This window comes from Magallana gigas, chromosome 3 (genome assembly GCF_963853765.1).
Source record: "Magallana gigas chromosome 3, xbMagGiga1.1, whole genome shotgun sequence".
Classification (NCBI taxonomy): Eukaryota; Metazoa; Mollusca; class Bivalvia; order Ostreida; family Ostreidae; genus Magallana; species Magallana gigas.
This window is the reverse complement of record NC_088855.1, coordinates 20,515,001-20,524,495: the sequence shown is the minus strand read 5'-3', so window position 1 is coordinate 20,524,495 and position 9,495 is coordinate 20,515,001. Positions and strand designations below refer to the sequence as shown.

Below are 9,495 nucleotides of genomic sequence, written 5' to 3'. Positions count from 1 at the left end.
CATAAAAAAGGAAGGTGGAGGGGTGGAGGTGGTTTATAGATCGCTTTGAAAATTTTAAATGCTTAGCTATCGGCGTCCTGAAAGAAGTGAGAACCCACGCTATTAAAATGATGCTCCCAAGATTTTATCGCGGAATAAATTCATTGGTTACCTCCGGCGACGTTGATTTTGTGTCCATATATGAAGATGCTGTATAACTTTGACAATACCGCAGGAAAGATAACTCTCGCGAACTTAACAGAAATCATCAATATGCATAAAATATTTTAAGAAATCTTAAAAATCATATTGGTAAATTATTGAAGTGTTTCACTGTTGAAAATGTTATAATTTTTTTTTGGCAACATCTGATAGTGCAGTTTATTGATTCATGCGTATGTTTTAAATAAACGTATTCAAAAAAATAAGTCTCAAAAGAGACAATCAAAACCCAATTACCCTCATCATGGCAAAACCAATTAATAAGTTCAATTTTTTTCAAAATTGCATTTTGTTAAGAAAGACTCTCATTTGCATTTATTTTACTGCGCTAATACATGTATATGCACATTATAGTCGTTTATTTTATTCATCAATGCCATGTTTTGTTCATCATTTTAATTTTTTTTAAAATTATTTTATTTCATTTCTGTCTCGATTGTAGATTTTCAAAAAATGTCTATTACAAAAAAATGAGCACTAAAGATTTATGGTTATACCGAAATGCGTAAGAGTATTCACAAAGCTAAAATCATCAAAAAATTTAAAATATTTCAACTCTCATAGTAATTGTTGTTTGAAAGTAAATGAACTGAATCAAAACTACTTTGGGGTATAATATATTTGAAATGGATTAAAATCATTTCCTTATTTCAATTTAAAAAATATATAATAAATAAGTATATTAACAAAGTATCGATACAGTTTTGTGGTGTTTTAAAAGTCATGGATGTTGTGAGCTTTGTTTTGTTTATGTTTGTCCATGTTATGTCTTCCTACGGTCTTACAGGAGAGAACATTTGTATGTATAATGAGAATAATAGGTAAGAGCCTACATATTTATTAAAAGTAAAAGAAATGTTTAAAGCTGCTTGGTCAGATTTTTTGGTTATTACAGTATCAAATGACTTTCATCTATTAACAGCAGCAAAATCGGTCTCTTTTTCAAAAACAGAAATTTTTTATGCTAATAAAAATAATTTTTGTATGTAAAAAAAAAAATCAATAAATCTAAAGCATCATGGATGAGTTATGAAAAAAGAACCGTTTGGTTTTGTTCTAGGTTGCTTTGGTTTATTCATATTACTTCATATTATACATGCATACATTAATTGTAAACACAACAAACATCCACCAGAAAGATTGGTATAAAAATGTACATATATTTATTAGATTGTTAAAAGCCGATTTCCATTACTAAAGTCGTAATACAATGAAACCAGATTCTAATTTGGGGGCCAATACAAATATGAAGCTAAATAACGCATTATCCTTTATTTGTTATGTAAACAAACTTTTTATATCAATTTCCCATTGGAATATCGCTTATATGACCGGAAAAATTACTTTAATGCATTTATTATGTACTTACTAAATATAAACACCATTTTACAGCATATAAACAGTTAATGTAAACGGGACCAAGCAGCTTTTAGAATTTTTACCGTTTGCCTTTTTCAATTTAATTGTCTTTTCATCCATTTATTATGTTTTCTTTTTTTACTTTACCTTGTGGAACATTTTCTCGCTAACAATCACTTCAAATATTCTTTTGATAATTTTCTTAAGCTTAGCTAGGCATCTTAAAAAAGAATTCTTTTGTAATAATCCATGTTAGCCCTCTAGCTCCTTCTAAATACTACACTGATAGGAATGGGTATTATTGTGGATTCAAAATTATACATTTACTAGGAATTTAGAGTTTGAATTAAGTACAGTTAATTTATACGAGCTGTCTTGTATGTACTTCTAGAAATATTTCAAGATGCTGTAAAGATTATGAAGAAAAAAATAATAAATGTGTAGGTAAGTATGGGATAACATTGCACATACTCAATCTAGATGAAATAAAATCATATACATTTTTACGGCAATTTTTTATGTATTAGTATTTTTGCTTAATCAAGTAAATTCATTTTGAAAAACAAAATATAATGAGAGAAATACTAAAGAAAGTAATATTTTTATTTTTAAGTAAACTTCTTAACTTTTTTAATATTGCCAGTATGCAGTCCCGGCTTTATTGGAGTGAACTGCCTTCAAACATGTGGAAACAACTCTTACGGTATTCAATGTCAGAAAACTTGTAACTGTGATGAAACAGAATTCTGCCATCGAAAATGTGGATGCTTAAAAAGATTAGAGTACAGCAATTCAAGTATGAAAAATGACAGCTCCTTTTTAGAGAACGTTACGTTATCGTATATTGTGGAGTCATGTCAAACTTCAACAGACGCAGTACCCGCAAGTAAAAGTTTCACTTACTGTTTCATTTTTTTTCACGTCCGTTGGCTTACATCTATTATTTTTTAAACTTCATTTTCTTATAGCAGCTTGAAGCAATGCCACGCCTCCAAACCAAGCTTTGTGCACGTCATATCAATTTATCATATTAATTTTAAATACAATCCTCTATAAGAGACCCCTTTAGTAATCTTTAATGATACAGTATCCATAAGAAATGTATTGTTGTATTAGTTGTCAGAACCTTTGATATTAATGATATAATCTTTTCTTATAGCAAATGGTAACAATGGCACTGGATCAAATCAAGGTTTGTGCATGTCATACCAATTTATCATATTAATTTTAAATACAATATATACAATAAGAGACCAATTGAGTAACCTTTAATGATACAATAATGATATAATATCTACATGTGATGTACTATTGTATTAGTTGTCAGAGCTTTAGCCATTATTGATTAACAAACTACGTGTTCTTTATTAACCGTTCCCCAATGAAATTATTTTAGAAATATATCATTAATAGTCGGAATAAATAGCCACAAAATAAGTACCACATTGGCAAAACTTCGAGGGTTCAGATCCTGTCTTCTGAAATCAGTATTGGCAAACACCGAACAAAGAAGCTTCATACTTGTAAACTACAGCCTCGGGCAGAACAAATTAAGCTGCAATTAAGCGACGAAATCAGTGTATTCTTTTGATTTTAGAATTTTTATGGTTTATCAGTCCGAAATTACCAACGAATCTTCTGAAAGTAGAAAAGAATCCGATTTTTTTTAAAAAGACAATGTTGACGAATATAACAATGATGATGATAAATATCATATTTTGTTCGAGAGTAGCACAGAAACGATGACTTTAAAAATGAACAATTTGTCAGGGAAGTTAAAACGTATTTCACAGGGAAAAAAAGGTGATGCAAATATATGTTTTTTCTCCACATAAGAATAATATTTAGAAGACTGCTCAGATTTTGATTGTTTTGTTCATGTGAGTGATCAGAATGGCCTTATTATGATGACCATAACGCTTACTTCGAAATTTAAAATATATGGATGCATCTTTAGAACATGCTTCAGAGAGTAAAATTAATGGTCCGAATATGGTTTTACAAAAAGTACCAGAAAATATAAGCGTTAGGAAGCTGATACACACATTTCTTAGACACAGTTAGATGGTGTTTGAGATAAGACAAATTTTGATGTTTTATGATCTTGGATGGATAAATGCTTGGTTAGATCTTATCTAACTACAAATTGATTGGTACGTAGAAAAGTATGTGTTTTGTATTAGAATGATTTAATTAAAAATTTCAAAATCTTGATACAGTGTCTAGTGTACTAACTAAGAAATTTAAAAGGATACAAAATTCTATTTATTTATGAAACTCTCTACCAAAATTGTTAAATTCATTACTCCTGGGTCAGTGGTTCAGGTCCTAGAATGAGACCAATGTGGTCACATGGTAAAAATGTATTAAATCTTAGAAAATATTCTTCTCTACTCTCATATATATTTTAGAACAACTAAATGCATGGTTATGACATCCCTGAAGCCCTGTACATAAATTGTCATATTCATAGTCCCTTGGTCAGAGGTTCAGGCCTAGGGTGGACCCAATATGACAATATCGTGAAAATAGACATTCTTCTTCTCTACTCATACCTATTCAAGAAAAAATAAATGTATGGTTAAGCTGTTCCTGAAGTCCCCTACCTGAATTATGAAATTCATGACCCCTGAGTCAAGGGATCAGCCCATTGATAAGTGAAAATGTACAATATTGTACAATATCTAATGTATTTTCACAGTCATGTGAGATAAACGAACTGCACTTGTCCTCTCCATAAATTAGAAAATTCACATCCGATGTGGCAGAGGTTGAGGCCTTTTATTAGGGGGGAGGGGATGACAAATATGGCCATATAGTGACCATGTACTTTAGGCCACTTGAGTCTTTTGTGTAACCTATTGTCGTTGGTCATGTGCTTCAGTAAACAATTTTTAATTTTTAACTCTATCTTGAAAACTTTAATTTTTTAGTGTATTGTTTGCTAGTAGCAATAAACTGTATGCACTGTATGCATGGTGTGTACATTATACATGAAATTGTGAACATTACAAAAGATTGACCATTAAAGGACAGCAGGTAACCTTTACTTAAAAATAACAATTCTGGGCCTCTGAAGCTACATGTAGTCTAAAGGTATAAATAATCTAAGAATCCTCTAATCCCCCCCCCCCCGCCCCCTTTAACAAAGTGGTGTTTGCAGAACATCAAATAATAAAGAGAGGGAAGTAGTCAGTAAAGTCTCGGATTGGGGTTAAGACTCCAAAATGAAGCTTTAAGTGCAGATATAGAACTCCCTGACAGGTCCATTTAATGGCTATCGTACTCAGGTCGCCGTCAAGACCTGTAAATCTTGACCTGACCTGTAAGTCTTGACCTGTAAGTCTCTTGTTGTGCAATTTAGCCATCCATCATTTCAAATCTATTACCTCTTCCTCACTTTGAAACAACCATAACCAGGATTTAGACTTTATGTCCATTAAAGTAGAATATTTATAAAGTTTGTTCTAAAAAACAAAATATAAATTTTTCAGAAAAACTGAATTAAAGGAAAGCTTAATATCTTGTCTGTTTTGAACTCCCTTGCAAGTCCAATCATCAACGCAATATCCAAATGTATATCATTAGTGGTAAAGGTGGTACATGTACTTTTTTATTTTTAATATCATAAGTTGGAATGGATCCTGACTGGTTATGCGATAAATCCGAAATTATATCACGGTCAAAAGCAGGCAAATTGTTGAAGATAAAATTATATCATTATTGGTCAAGACATTAACCACTTATGCAACATTATATTATAAGTGGATATTGTGTAAATAAAGGTTACTACAGACACCTATATGTTCATAGAAATGTTTCTTAACATTCATTACCAATTTTTACTTGTACACCGAAAATGTATAACATTTGTTAACATTTATGTTGATGTACATGTGCATTAAAAGTGTTGTGAGTAAATCGTGGTTTTCAATTTTATAAACTGTAAGTTAATCATTTTGTTCTGCATTCGGTGCGTGAGCATATTAAGCTTTTTACGTCTTAACTTCAAGATTGTTGTAAATCCAATACTATCAACCTATTAATTTATGTTTGTTTATCAAGGTTTATCGTTCAATTAAATGAAATAAATTATTTCAGAATTAGAAATATATCGTCTTACTTTTCTATCGAGATCTTTCGTACTTATATAATTAGAATACTTTTTTTGTGTGTTTGTCTTCGAATACAGGTTCAGCTACAGATAATACGTTGGAATTTGTTATCGGAGCAGCCAGTATCACTAGTGTATGTTTTTTATTTGGAATAGGGCTATTATATCGGTAAGTATTTTAATGATTATGATATAAAATATGCATTACTAATTTGTTTTACTTCATAAACGTTCTCGTTACCTATCTTTTCTTGTCATTCGTATATAGGCTTCACTTGCGAAGAATTAAAGAAGGTATTAACTTTTGTAAAATAGTTCTAATGTTATCAATCACATACATATACAATTTCTTCATAGTAATTAATTTTTGTTAATGTTGCATTCATCACAATGTGGTGTATTACTTAGAAGAATCGCCAAGGATTCAGGAAAACCCCAATGATTATGAAGAGCCAGTAGAGCATCTGTATGGTACAGGTAGTTACGAGGATACCTGCTACAGCACACTGACTCTCAGAGTGAACAATGAATCTGGTCAGGAACCCAGTTCATTAAGACAGCCAGTCTACAATGATGATAATCTGTATGAACTTGTTTAGAACTTTAAAATTAGAACGTCAAAAAATGAGGACAGTCTCTAAGCGTGTTTATATCTAATTTGAGTGTATCATCTCAATGACTATAGTCTGTCCCAAGATATTAATGCTGCACATTTGGACGATTTTTAATAAAAATACACTTACCTGTGAAAGAAGTGCAATTGAAATAGTTGAAAGGGATATTTTCCAAGATAATTTCATTGACACATTATCATCTTTCACTCGGAAAAATTCACAGGAACGAAAACAGATTCCTTACGGAGATTTATAATGGGGAATTTTTACATCTTTTCACCATTCGGAATACACTCGGAATACATCGCGCAATATTTCAACGTTATCATCCGGGCTTGCTGCAATACAAAATCTACGTAGACATCACGTTTTTTAGCATTGTATTGAAACCTGATAAGCTAACAGGGGCGTTTTGACTGAGAAATCTTGGAAATTTTTCATACTTTTGAATGAACATCGTTTGAATCCTGAGGTATTTATGAATATCAAACAATTAAGCCAAACGTGAATCCAAAATATCTTGGGACAGAGTATAAAAATTTCTAGATATTATACTTTAAATCGAGTAAATTTTGTATTAGGAAAGATTTCGTATATCATATATATTTAACAGGTATAACATATGTGCTTAAATACGATATAATCAACGCAAGGCCAGCTTTGAAAGAATTAAATAGACATCAATTGACATTAACAATTTAATAGAATTTATTTTAGGCTTTGAATTAATGTTGATATTTTAAAAACCATAGAAATTTGAATGTTTCTCTATAAATGAAACGCTCCATTTCGTACGTTCATCTGAAATTTTAGTTTCAAGAGCAATTTCCAGAGGATGCTAGAAGCGAGATATCTTGATGCAAATTAGGTCGTAAATACGTAAATTTACATCATAATAGACGTCATCTGCTGCATATATTATTCATGTTTGATAACAAAGATTAAAACCAACCTTTTTTAATCTTAGTTTGTTTTTTTGTCATTTTTCCCCATAAGATATTAACTTCATCAGTGATTGGTTTAACTCACCATGAATAGTAAAATGCTCCTTTGTTGTTGTTGTTGTTGTTATTTTTTTTTTTGTTTCTTTAAGTATGTCATAAGAATCATTTTCACAATACATTTTTTTTTTGAGAGAGAGAGAGAGAGAGAGAGAGACAGAGAGAGAGAGAGAGAGAGAGAGAGAGACAGAGAGAGAAAATTGGTTGTTGAACATGAGTAAGAAATTGATTTATAATTTTATATCATCTCTATACAGTCAGAGTCTGCTATAATTGTTCAGTGAAGTCTATTAAGAAGAAAAAGCCAAGTTTCCCATCTCTTATAAAAATCATCTAATCTGCAATTTCGGGTAGCTATATATCTTAGAGTTGATATATGTGTTTTAATATCTATAAGTAATTCATGAATTGTTAGTGCTTCATTAAGACATCTTTTCCTATAGATATAGGATTTCATAACCAAGAAGATAGAATAAATGTCTGTAGAAATAGGGTCAGGGTGTAGCCCAAATATAAAAATTAAAGGATCTCTTTGGATTGTAATTCTCTTTGATTGACAGAATTCAAAAAATTGCTGAAAGAGTTCTTAAACATTAGGACACTCCCATAGTACATGAAAAATTGTCTCATCATGTTGTTTACAAAAGTTACATAACTTACTACATTCCTTTCCTATTTTAAATACTAGATATTTATTAGTTGTTAGAATGTGGTGATTAATTCTAAATTGCAGCCATTGTAATTTGGTACTTTTAATGTTGACAAAAGGTAACTGGTATATGGTTTTCCACTGTAAATCTGACAACATAAAAAAGAATCCCCATTTTGATTTATTGAAAGATGTAACATTTTCCATGTTTAGAATATTATACATGATCTTAGATCCTTTTCGAGGTGAGCAAAATAATTTAATGTGGAAAGGTATAAAAGGCCTTAGGTTATCATCTTCTTTTGAGATTCCATGATAATGTAAACTAGTTAAAATAGATTTCTGTAAACCAAGATGAGTAAGGAAGTTTGACTTGACATCAAACTTACTTTGAAGGTCTTGTAAACTTAAAAAGGACCCATTTTCATTCAGCAAATCATTGATATAAACAATATTCTTATTAAACCAATCAATAAAGAAAATTGATTTCCCCCCCCCCCCCCATTGTAATGTTCTTATTGTACCATATGGGTTGTGTAATAAATTCATGCCATGTAAGTAATTTCATTTTATCTTGTATATTTTTAAAGGCAATAAATGTATCCTTCCAAAAGGAGTTTCTAACTAAATTAGTTAATATACAGGATATGAAGTCTGACCCAGTCTTCAGCACTATGTTCGTATTAATTGATTTATTTAATAATATATTCCATTTTGAATTTGGGCTATTTATCAATCTTCTGATCCAGGATAACTTTAGACTTTGGATGTAATTATTTATTTCAATCATTTTGAGACCACCATTTGAGTATTCTTGTGTAATTTGTTTTCTTTTTATTTTGTCCACCTTAGATTTCCAAAGAAAATTAAACAATATTTCATTTAAGTCCTTAATAAATTTACTTGATGCTGTTGGAAGTGAAATAAACAAATGATTCATTTGTGATATAATAAGAGATTTTATCAAAGTAATCCTGCCAATAGGAGTTGTATGTCTTTTGTTCCACTGATTGATGATTTCTTATTATTACTTTTTATCATAATTGAGTTTTGGAATATTTGCTAAATCTACGTCAAATTGGATGCCTAGTAATTTAAATTGTGTTGTCCAATGAAAATTCATTTCATGACATAATTTTTCAGTAGAATATTTTTTGCTGCCTATCCAGACTAATTGTGTTTTTGATAAATTAATCTTGAGTCCAGAGATTGTATTAAAATTATCCAATTCATCAATAGTTGTTTTGAGGGATTTTTCTGAGCCATTTAGAATTAGTACAGTGTCGTCAGCATATTGAGATATCAGATATTCAGTATCATCTATTACTATTCCTTGTCTATTCTTATTACTTTTTATCTTATAGGCCAACATTTCTGCACACAGTAGGAATAAATAGGGAGAGATCGGGTCGCCTTGGCGACATCCTCTGCTAGGTTTGAAATTTTTGAAAGATATCCAGCTTGTGTGACCGATGATTCTATATTACATTGAAAAGTAGATATCCAAGATTGAATGGATACTCCAAAGTTTAAAAAATCTAAACATTTGTGAATAAA

At 30.5% G+C, this 9,495-nt stretch overlaps 1 long non-coding RNA gene across 1 annotated transcript; it reads left to right on the top strand.

Moving 5' to 3' along the window:
- Positions 1–912: 912 nt before the first annotated feature.
- On the top strand, positions 913–2,632 carry LOC136273400 (uncharacterized). Its single transcript, XR_010711613.1, has 3 exons — positions 913–1,022; positions 1,952–2,004; positions 2,204–2,632. It is a non-coding gene; the product is annotated as an uncharacterized lncRNA (long non-coding RNA).
- Positions 2,633–9,495: the final 6,863 nt, after the last annotated feature.